The following is a 12,982-nucleotide window of genomic DNA, read 5'->3' on the forward strand; positions in this document are numbered from 1 at the left end:
TCAGTCAGAGAAATACAAATACTGTATGATCTCACTTATATGTGTAATCTGAAAAAAAAAAAAAAACAAATTTATAGATACAGAAAACAGACTGATGGTTGCCAGAAGCAGGGGGCAGGGGTGGGGTTGGAGCAGGACTATGAACCTAGAACTATACCCACACATATATGGTCAATTAAATTTTTGAAAAAGGAACCAAGAAATACAATGAGGAAAGAACAGTCTCTTCAATAAATGGTAGTGACCATAGTCAACTATAGTATGGTGACTATAGTTAATAATACCATATTTTGTATTTCCTAAGAGAGTAGATCTCAAAAGTTCTCATCAAGAAAAAAATTTGTAACTTTATGTGGTGATGGATATTAACTAGAGTTATTATGGTGATTATTTCATAATATATACAAAATATCAAATCATTCTGTTGTACACCTTAAACTAAAATAATGTGATGGTAGGACCTTCAAGATGGCAGAGGAGTAAATGTGGAGATCACCTTCCTCCCCACAAATACATCAAAAATACGTCTACATGTGGAACAACTCCTACAGAACACCTACTGAACGTTAGCAGAAGACCTCAGACTTCCCAAAAGGCAAGAAACTCCCCACATACCTGGGTAGGGCAAAAGAAAAAAGGAAACACAGAGACAAAAGAAGAGGGACAGGACCTGCACCTCTGGGAGGGAGCTGTAAAGGAGGAAGTTTCCACACACTAGGAAGCCCCTTCACTGGTGGAGATGGGGGGTGGGCGGGGGGGAAGCCTCAGAGCCACAGAGAAGAGCGCAGCAACAGGGGTGCAGAGGGCAAAGCGGAGAGATTCCCGCACAGAGGATCAGTGCCGACCAGCACTCATCAGCCCAGGAGGCTTGTCTGCTCACCCGCCAGGGCCGGTGGGGGCTGGGAGCTGAGGCTCAGGCTTCAGAGGTCAGATCCCAGGGAGAGGACTGGGGTTGGCTGCGTGAACACAGCCTGAAGGGGGCTCCTGCGCCACAGCTAGCTGGGAGGGAGTCCAGGAAAACGTTTGGAACTGCCTAAGAGTCAAGAGACCATTGTTAAGGGGTGCGCGAGGAGAGGGGATTCAGAACACTACCTACACAAGCTCCAGAGACGGGCGCGAGCCACAGCTATCAGCGCAGACACCAGAGATGGGCATGAAACGCTAAGGCTGCTGCTGCAGCCACCAAGAATCCTGTGTGCAAGCACAGGTCACTATCGACACTTCCCCTCCCGGGAGCCTTTGCAGCCCGCCATGGCCAGGGTCCCATGATCCACGGGCAATGTCCCCGGGAGAACACACAGCATGCCTCAGGCTGTTGCAACGTCATGCTGGCCTCTGCAGCCACAGGCTTGCCCCACATTCCGTACCCCTCTCACCCCCGGCCTGAGTGAGCCAGACCCCCCTAATCAGCCACTCCTTTAACCCCCTGCTGTCTGGGCATAAAACAGATGCCAGAGGGTGACCTACATGCAGCAGCAGGGCCAAATCCAAAGCTGAACCCCAGGAGCTGTGCGAACAAAGAAGAGAAGGGGAAATTTCTCCGTGCAGCCTCAGGAGCAGCGGATTAAATCTCCACAATCAACTTGATGTCCCCTGCATCTGTGGAATACCTGAATAAACAACGAATCATCCCCAAACTGAGGAGGTGGACTTTGGTAGCAACTGTAGACTTGGGGTTTGCTTCTGCATCTAATTTGTTTCTAGATTTATGTTTATCTTAGTTTAGTATTTAGAGCTTATTATCATTGGTAGATTTGTTTATTGATTTGGTTGCTCTCTTCCTTTTTTTATATATATATAAATTTTTTTTCATTTTTCTCTTTCTGTGAGTGTGTATCTGTATGCTTCTGTGTGTGATTATGTCTGTATAGGTTTGCTTTTACCATTTGTCCTAGGGTTCTGTCTGTTTTTTTTTTTAGTATAGTTCTTAGCGCTTTTTATCATTGGTGGATTTGGGATTTGTTTATTAGTTTGGTTGCTCTATTTTTTAAAAAAATTTATTTATTTATTTTTGGCTGCTTTGGGTCTTCGTTGCTGCACGTGGGCTTTCTCTAGTTGCGGTGAGCAGGGGCTACTCTTCGTTGAGGTGTGGAGGCTTCTCATTGCAGTGGCTTCTCTTGTTGCAGAGAACGGGCTCTAGGCATGCGGCTTTAGTAGTTGTGGCATGTGGGCTCTAGAGCTCAGGCTCAGTAGTTGTGGCGCATGGGCTTAGTTGCTCCATGGCATGTGGGATCTTCCTGGACCAAGGCTCGAACCTGTGTCCCTGCATTGGCAGGAGGATTCTTAACCACTGCGCCACCAGGGAAGCCCTGGTTGCTCTATTTTTATAATTACTTTTTTATTTTTTATTTTAATAATGTATTTTTACTTTTTATTTTAATAACTTTATTTTATTTCTTTTCTTTCTTTCTTTATTTTTTCTTTTCTCCCTTTTCTTCTGAGCCATGTGGCTGACAGGGTCTTGCTGCTCCAGCCAGGTGTCAGGCCTGATCCTCTGAGGAGGGAAAGCTCAGTTCAGGACATTGGTCCAACAGAGACCTCCCGGGCCCACATAATATCAATCTCTGGCGAGAGCTCTCCCAGACATCTCCATATCAATGCTAAGCCCCAGATCCACTCAATGACCAGTAAGCTCCACTGCTGGACACCCCATGCCAAACAACTAGCAAGACAGGAACACAACACCAGCCATTAGCAGAGAGGCTGCCTAAAATCATAATAAGTTCACAGACAAGCCAAGAAACACCACCAGACACAGTCCTGCCCACCAGATAGACAAGATTCAGCCTCACTCACCAGAACACAGGCACCAGTCCCCTCCACCAGGAAGCCTACACAACCCACTGAACCGACCTTACCCACTGGGGGCAGACAAAAACAACGGGAACTACGAACCTGCAGCCTGTGAGAGGGATACCCCAAACACAGTAAGTTAAGCAAAATGAGAAGACAGAGAAACACACAGCAGATGAAAGAGCAAGGTAAAAACCCACCAGACCAAACAAATGAAGAGGAAATAGGCAGTCTACCTGAAAAACAATTCAGAGTAATGATAGTAAAGATGATCCAAAATCTTGGAAATAGAATGGAGAAAATACAAGAAACGTTTAACAAGGACCTAGAAGAACTAAAGAGCAAACACACAATGATGAACAACACAATAAATGAAATTAAAAATTCTCTAGAAAGAATCAATAGCCAAATAACTGAGGCAGAAGAACAGATAAGTGACCTGGAAGATAAAAGTGGAAATAACTACTGCAGAGCAGAATAAAGAAAAAAGAATGAAAAGAATTGAGGACAGTCCCAGAGACTTCTCAGACAACATTAAATGTACCAACATTCGAATTATAGGGGTCCCAGAAGAAGAAGAGAAAAAGAAAGGGACTGAGAAAATATTTGAAAAGATTATAGTTGAAAACTTCCCTAACATGGGAAAGGAAATAGTCAATCAAGCCCAGGAAGTGCAGGGAGTCCCGTACTGGATAAATCCAAGGAGAAACACGCCAAGACACATATTAATCAAACTATCAAAAATTAAATGCAGTGAAAAATATTAAAAGCAGCAAAGGAAAAACAACAAATAACATACAAGGGAATCCCCATAAGGTTAACAACTGATCTTTCAGCAGAAACTCTGCAAGCCAGAAGAGTATGGCAGGACATATTTAAAGTGATGAAAGGGAAGAACCTACAACCAAGATTACCCTACCCAGCAAGGATCTCATTCAGATTCTACAGAGAAATTAAAACCTTTATAGACAAGCAGAAGTTAAGAGAATTCAGTACCACCAAACTAGCTTTACAACAAATGCTAAAGGAACTTCTCTAGGCAGGAAACACAAGAGAAGGAAAACACCTACAATAACAAAGCCAAAACAATTAAGAAAATGGTAATAGGAACATATGGATTGATAATTACCTTAAATGTAAATGGATTAAATGCTCCAACCAAAAGACATAGACTGGCTGAATGGATACAGAAACAAGACCCATACAAATGCTGTCTACAAGAGACCCACTTCAGACCTAGGGACACATACAGACTGAAAGTGAGGGGATGGAAAAAGATATTCTACGCAAATGGAAATCACAAGAAAGCTGGAGTAGCAATTCTCATATCAGATAAAATAGACTTTAAAATAAAGAATATTACAAGAGACAAAGGAGCACACTGCATAATGATCAAGGGATCAATCCAAGAAGAAGATACAACAATTGTAAATATTTATGCACCCAACTTAGGAGATCCTCACTACATAAGGCAAATGCTAATAGCCATAAAAGGGGAAATCGACAGTAACACAATAATAGTAGGGGACTTTACCACCCCACTTTCACCAATGGACAGATCATCTGAAATGAAAATAAATAAGGAAACATAAGCTTTAAATGACACATTAAACAAGATGGACTTAATTGATATTTATAGGACATTCATTCCAAAAACAACAGAATACACTTTCTTCTCAAGTGCTCATGGAATATTCTCCAGGATACATCATATCTTGGGTCACAAATCAAGCCTTGGTAAGTTTAAGAAAATTGAAGTTGTATCAAGTGTATCTTTTCCAATCACAATGTTATGAGACTAGATATCAATTACAGGAAAAAATCTGTAAAAAAATACAAACACATGGAGGCTAAACAACACACTACTTTATAACCAAGAGATCACTGAAAATATCAAAGAGGAAATCAAAAAATACCTACAAACAAATGACAATGAAAACACGATGACCAAAAACCTATGGGATGCAGCAAGAGCAGTTCTAACAGGGAAGTTTATAGCAATACAATCCTACCTTAAGAAACATGAAACATCTCAAATAAACACCTAACCTTACCCTTAAAGCAAATAGAGAAAGAAGAACAAATAAAAACCCAAAGTTAGCAGAAGGAAAGAAATCATAAAGATCACATCAGAAATAAATGAAAAAAAAATGAAGGAAACAAAAAGATCAATAAAACTAAAAGCTGGTTCTTTGAGAAGATAAACAAAATTGATAACCCATTAGCCAGACTCATCAAGAAAAAAAGGGAAAAACTCAAATCAATAGAATTAGAAATGAAAAAGGAGAAGTAAACACTGACACTGCAGAAATACAAAGGATCATGAGAGATTACTACAAGCAGCTATATGCCAATAAAATGGACAACCTGGAAGAAATGGACAAATTCTTAGAAAAGCACAACCTTCCAAGACTGAACCAGGAAGAAATAGAACATATAAACAGATCAATCACAAGCACTGAAATTGAAACTGCGGTTCAAAATCTTCCAACAAACAAAAGCCCAGGACCAGATGCCTTCAGAGGCGATTTTATCAAACATTTAGAGAAGAGCTAACACCTTTCATTCTCAAACTCTTCCAAAATATAACAGAGGTAGGAACACTCCCAAACTCATTCTATGAGGCCACCATCACCCTGATACCAAAAACAGACAAAGCTGTCACGAAAAAAGAATACTACAGGCCAATATCACTGGTGAATATAGACGCAAAAATCCTCAACAAAATACTAACAAACAGAATCCAACAGCACATTAAAAGGATCATACACCATGATCAAGTGGGGTTTTTCCGAGGAATGCAAAGATTCTTCAGTATACGGAAATCAATCAATGTGATGCACCATGTTAACAAATTGAAGGTTAAAAACCATATGATCAACTCAATAGATGCAGAAAAAGCTTTCGACAAAATTCAACACCTATTTTTGACAAAAACCTTCCAGAAAGTAGGCATAGAGGCAACTTACCTCAACATAATAAAGGCTATATATGACAAACCCACAGCCAACATCTTTCTTAATGGTGAAAAACTAAAACCATTTCCACTAAGATCAGGAACAACACAAGGTTGCCCACTGTCACCACTATTATTCAACAAAATTTTGGAAGTTTTAGCCACAGCGATCAGAGAGGAAAAAGAAAGAAAAGGAATCGAAATTGACAAAGAAGAAGTAAAGCTGTCACTATTTAGATGACATGATACTATACATAGAGAATCCTAAAGATGCTACCAGAAAACTACTAGAGCTAATCAATGAATTTGGTAAAGTAGCAGGATACAAAATTAATGCACAGAAATCTCTTGCATTCCTATACACTAATGATGAAAAATCTGAAAGAGAAATTAAGGAAACACTCCCATTCACCACTGCAACAAAAAGAATAAAATACCTAGGAATACCCTTACCTAAGGAGACAAAAGACCTGTATGCAGAAAACTATAAGACACTGATGAAAGAAATTAAAGATGATACAAACAGATGGAGAGATATACCATGTTCTTGCACTGGAAAAATCAACATTGTGTAAATGACTATACTACCCAAAGCAATCTACAGATTCAATGCAATCCCTATTAAACTACCACTGGCATTTTTCACAGACCTAGAACAAAAAATTTCACAATTTGTATGGAAACACAAAAGACTCCGAATAACCAAAGCAATCTTCAAAAAGAAAAACGGAGCTGGAGGAATCAGGCTCACTGACTTCAGACTATACTACAGAGCTACAGCAATCAAGACAGTATGGTACTGGCCCAAAAACAGAAATATAGATCAATGGAACAGGATAGAAAGCTCAGAGATAAACCCACACACATATGGTCACCTTATCTTTGATAAAGGAGGCAAAAAATATACAATGGAGAAAAGACAACCTCTTCAATAAACAGTGCTGGGAAAACTGGCCAGCTACATGTAAAAGAATGAAATTGGAACACTCCCTAAAACCCTACACAAAAAATAAACTCAAAATGGATTAAAGACCTAAATGTAAGGCCAGACACCATAAAACTCTTAGAGGAAAACATAGGCAGAACACTCTATGACATAAATCACAGCAAGATCCTTTTTTGACCCACTTCCTAGAGAAATGGAAACAAAAACAAAAATAAACAAATGGGACCTAATGAAACTTAAAAGCTTTTGCACAGCAAAGGAAACCATAAACAAGATGAAAAGACAGCACTTAGAATGGGAGATACATTTGCAAGCAAAGGAACTGACAGTGGATTAATCTCCAAAATATACAAGCAGCTCATGCAGCTCAATATCAAAAAAAATGAACAACCCAATCCAAAAATGGGCAGAAGAACTAAATAGACATTTCTCCAAAGAAGATATACAGATTGCCAACAAACACATGAAAGAATGCTCAACATCATTAATCATTAGAGAAATGCAGATCAAAACTACAATGAGATATCATCTCACACCAGTCAGAATGGCCATCATCAAAAAATCTACAGACAATAAATGCTGGAGAGGGTGTGGAGAAAAGGGAACCCTCCTGCACTGTTGGTGGGAATGTAAATTGATATAGCCACTATGGAGAACAGTATGGAGGTTCCTTAAAAAACTAAAAATAGTACTACCATATGCCCCAGCAATCCCACTACTGTGCATATACCCAGAGAAAACCATAATTCAAAAAGAGTCATGTACCACAATGTTCAGTGCAGCTCTATTTACAATAGGCAGGACATGGAAGCAACCTAAGTTTCCATCAACAGATGAATGGATAAAGAGGATGTGGCTCATATATACAATGGAATATTAGCCATAAAAAGAAATGGAACTGAGTTATTTGTAGTGAGTTGGATGGGCCTAGAGTCTGTCATACAGAGTGAAGTAAGTCAGAAAGAGAAAAACAAATACCATTTGGTAACACATATATATGGAATCCAAAAAAAAAAAAAAAAATGGTTCTGAAGAACTTAGGGGCAGGACTGGAATAAAGACGCAGATGTAGAGAATGGACTTGAGGACACGGGGAGGGGGAAGGGTAAACTGGGACAAAGAGAGAGTGGCATGGACATATATACACTACCAAATGTAAAATAGGTAGCTAATGGGAAGCAGCCACATAGCACAGGGAGATCAGCTCGGTGCTTTGTGACCACCTAGAGGGGTGGGATAGGGAGTGTGGGAGGGAGATGCAAGAGGGAGGGGATATGGGGATATATGTATAAGTATAACTGATTCGCTTTGTTATACAGCAGAAACTATCACACCATTGTAAAGCAATTATACTCCAAGAAAGATGTTAAAAAATAAATAAATAAATAAATAAAATAATGTTACATGTCAGTTTAAAAAGTAAATTGCTTCTACAAAAACAAGGGAAAGGTGATTGCATTCTAACTTTATAGTTTTCCAATTTTCATTTTTAAAAACAGCATATCCTATTTTATAAGCTTGAATTGCTTATCTTTTAGAGTAACTTGATTTATAATAATCACAGCTACTGTATCCTGACTGACATGGGTATGATAGGCACTGTGCTAACTACTTTATACACATTATATAATGGATAGTGCCACCATCTCAGTTGTCAAAGGTCAAGTTTATTATTCCATAGGTGTTAGGTATGTGCTGATACGTATATAAAAATATTACTTTATAATTGTGCCATACTGTAAGTGGAAAATCTACTTGATATTGGAAATAGAATAATTTTTATCATTATTAAGTTATCCTTTTATCTAAGTCTTGGAATAATTTTTGGTGCATAATCATGCATTAATAAGAGAGATTATTCTGTTACATTTTAAAACAGTTTCTCTTAAGCTCTTTGTCTGGCTATTTTTAACTGCCTGGAAGCAACATTCTGTGACATTTAAAATTGTAGTTATGCAGAAATTGCTTGATTGTTCTTATAGGGCTAAATAGGGAAATGTAGGTAAACAAACTTGTTTGGAATAAACACTGCAGGAACACTTAAAGTACTGTTAGGGACTCATGACTGTTTAATCTTATTCCAGTTGGAAGTCACTTTAGGGAGTAGTTAAGTACATGGGATCTAGACTTTAGTTGCTTAGGTTGAGTACATGGGTTTTGACTAACTGCTTATGTTACAGTTTATGCTCTGCCACTTTCTTGCTATATGACTTTGGGGAAATCCCATCACTTTTGTATACCTCAGTTTTCTCATCTGTAGAACAGAAACAACCACCTCTCCTTAATTGGTCTACTTTATAGTAATCAGTCTACTCTTTTTAATATGTGTTACGGTTTCATTGGTTCCTTATGTCTTTCATGATAGAGTTCAATATATAGTGTTTGTACAATAGGCTAATTGCAAGAAGCAGGACATGATTAAAACTGTTGTATCACTTGCAGTTCAGTCAGAGAAGTGGGACTACTATGAATAATATGGAATAAGAGATTATTCTAGTAAAAATTTAAGATTGTTTTCTGCATGAATGGATTTTGAAATCTAGCTAATGTTTTGCTGCTTATTTTGAGATCTTTATTTGGTTTCTATGAATTCAATGGATTAGAGAGATAAGATAAAACATCAGAACTATCCCAGACACATTTGAGGATATATGGTATTATGAAATTGGCATTTCAAATCCCTGTAGAAAATATAAATTATTTAATAAGTACTTCTGAGGAAATTCGTTAACTATTAGGAAAGAAATAAGATTATACTACATGCTACTCACAAAAAAAATCCTACATGTAATAAAGACTTTATATCAAAATCCAAAACTATAAAAGTAATTGTAATAAGCATGTGACTATGTTTATGACTTGGGATAGCATAAACTCTATAGACAATGCCCAAAAGCCATAAAGAAAAAGGCTGATAAATCTGATGTCAAAATGAGAAGCTTCTTTATGATAGAAAGATATAATAAACAATAGACTAGAATAAAGTATTTACAGTATTTATAACAGATATTGGATTCATATCAAGAGTATATTAAAATTCTAAAATTCAAAAAGAAAAGAGAAAATAAAAGTAGGAAGGTGGAAAAAAGGCTATGAACATGGTGCATAGGGAGTTGATAATCATGGTTGCCTCTCAGGAGGGACCTCAGATTTGGAGTGGTAATAAAAGAGAGATTTAGTTTTGTGTATAGCATTATGACGTTTTTCACAAGGATAATATATTCATGAATTACTTGTTCTTTATATATTCCAGGTATTAATTTTTGTCTTTATGTAGAGAAAATAATTTATTTTGCTATACTTTACAAATAGGGACAATTGGTTAATTTCCAAACATTTATCAACCAAAGACTACTGCAATAAATATTCTTTATATAGCGCCTAAAAACATGAGGGAGATTTTTCCCTAATCAGATTGTAAGAATGGAATTGCTGGCTCATAATATACTCTCATGTTTTAACTTTAGACGGCATGGCCAAACTGCTTTCCAAAATGGCTGTGACAGCTTTACTCTAGCAATCAGTGTATGTCTGCTCTAGTTTTTCTACACTGTGGCCAACAATTCATATACTCATTCAAAGTAAGAAATATAGGGACTTCCCTGGTGGCGCAGTGGTTAAGAATCTGCCTGCCAATGCAGGGGACACGGGTTTGAGCCCTGGTCTGGGAAGATCCCACATGCCGCAGAGCAACTAAGCCTGTGCGCCACAACTACTGAGCCTGCGCTCTAGAGCCCATGTGCCACAACTACTGAGGCTGCATGCCACAACTACTGAAGCCTGTGCACCTAGAGCCCATGTTCCGCAACAAGAGAAGCCACCGCAATGAGAAGCCCGCGCACCACAACGAAGAGTAGCCCCCATTCGCCCCAACTAGAGAACGCCCTCGTGCAGCAGCGAAGCCCCAACACAGCCAAAAATAAATAAAATTTTAAAAAATAAATAAATTTACAAAGTAAGAAATATGGCTACACAACAGAAATATCAGCAAAGTCTCTGAATAATCACTTAGAGAAAAATAAACATCGTGGCCAGTAAACATATGAAATTATGCTTGTTCTCATGCCTAAACATGAAAATAGAAAATATAACAACTGTGAGGACCTTTTTTCAACCATCTATTGGGCAAAAGTGAAAAAGTCCTTAGGATTTTAGAGAATGCATGCCAATATTTTCATTATCCAGCAGAGTGAGATAAGACTTCTAGTTTTTGAAATTAGAAAAAAAAAGGTTTTATTTAAGGTAGTAGAGAAAAGGCCCAGGGAACTTGTACAAGGAAGTGAATAAAGATGAATCAAATGTTGTCAGAAGCCTAATACAGCCAAGCTCTGTCAGCAGACTGCAGGCAGCAGGGCCCTCCAGAGTCTTCCTGTTATTACAGTTAGATTGACTAGAAGCAGAAAAGCAGAGACTACTTACTAAGAATTGACAAAAAAACACACACACACACACACAAGAATTGGGTAGAAGAGCTCAAGTCTTAGTGGTCAGTGTAGAAGGTGTTGTGGAGTCAGGTTGAAATATTAGCATCCATGGGGAAATGAAAGTGGTGATTGAGGACCTCCTGGATTTCTTTGAGGGAGCAGGGGAGAGATATTCCTAAGCAAGCTCACAGGGCTTCCTTCAGTAATAAGGGTCTGTTTTTGTAACCAATGTAAGAAAGACACATTTAATGGAATACTGCATGTACCTGGGGAATCCTTTTAACGTTGAAAAAGTTGCAGAAGAATTAGGGGCATTTGGAAAGTGAACTTGGTCCTAGCCTAGAGGCAGCGTTTTCAGGGCCCTGCTGTGTTAGATTAAACCTTACAAAACTACCTGGGCTGTTTGCTTGGAATTATGGCCCAGAAGTTTCAAGATATTTCTTGAAAGACCAGTGGAGCCACAGGCTTAAACTAAGTCGGTTGTACTAAGTAGTATTAGACGGTGGTTTCCAATCACATCACATTTTTAAAATTAGAGATCAACCTGTATCTTGGGCATACTGTGGACTAGAATTTCCAAAGGAAATTGTGGAATTGGGGTAATTAAGTACACATATGAGATGATGTGCTCAGATTTCCACAGACCAGTTAGGAATAGGTGAGCTCATTGGGCACAGCGGGAGCCTCTTCTAGATAGTCAGCCCATTTTGCCATCCACAGACTGAGGAGCAGTGTGTAGCTACTTTCCTAAATACTAACCATGTACTAGCATGAAGCTATAGATAGAAGAAAGAGGAAAAGGAGACGGCTTCTCACGTGCTCACTCTGGAAGTAGGGAATGGAGATGAGGTTATGAATTAAATTCAAAAAGGAGGAGGATGGCCTGTCTCCATAAATGGGACATGAGCTATGCAAACGATGGGAAGCACTGAATAGAAATGTAATGCCATGAAATTTTCTAGATCATTCTTCAGAGGATCACTTATCATTAATCTATGAATTAAGAAACCATATTATACTGGTGTTTCAAAACCCTAGTATGTACCTGGTAAATGTGGGTTATTCTAAAACTGAGAGAAAGGAGTAAGATTTGTTATACCTAACTTAACCCTTTACCAGGGAGTGAGGAGTGGCAGTTTTCACTCTTTTCTTTGGGGAGCACATATTAGCAGTTACATTTGGCTGAGGAAGGTAAGGCAGTTTTCCTTCAGATTTATCTCAGTGGAATAAATTTCATAGGATTTTTCTAAATCAAAGTTATATTTCATTAGTTGAGAAAGAGGGATGTTGGACTCTAAAGATTTTTGGAGGTGCTGGTCTAATTAGATAAAACACGTGTACTCGAGACTCTGAAGGAGCCCTGGGAGAAACAAGTGAATGCACTGGAAGCTCTGAGAAGTAGGTCATTGCTGCTCTGTGTCTGGGAGCTATGCAGGGAACATGCAATTTTTAATTGAGAAAAAGCACAGTTCCAGAACAGCACTAGAGAAGTAAAGCCGTTTATGGGACTCAGTAGATATCCTGGATCAAAGAAGGTTCTAGATAAACAAAAATGTCTTGATGAGTTGCCTCAAGCATATCTTATCAGTACTGAGCCTTCCCTCCTGTGAGTCTGCAGCCATGACATTGAATGTGAGGTCTGCGTTGGTGGGTGTAGAATAATTCATATGTATAATGATTTTTTAAAAAAATTTTTACATACAACTGTGATCAAGATTATATAAGCTGTTTATTTTGACTTTCTTGTTGTTTTTCCCACATCAACATGTTACCCCATGCCTCCCCTTCCCACAAATAATCTATTTTAACAACTTCCCATCTTTTTTCAGGGAAAACTGTGAATTTGGTACAACTCTAATTTAT

The sequence above is a fragment of the Eubalaena glacialis genome, chromosome 4 (assembly GCF_028564815.1).
Source record: "Eubalaena glacialis isolate mEubGla1 chromosome 4, mEubGla1.1.hap2.+ XY, whole genome shotgun sequence".
Classification (NCBI taxonomy): domain Eukaryota; kingdom Metazoa; phylum Chordata; class Mammalia; order Artiodactyla; family Balaenidae; genus Eubalaena; species Eubalaena glacialis.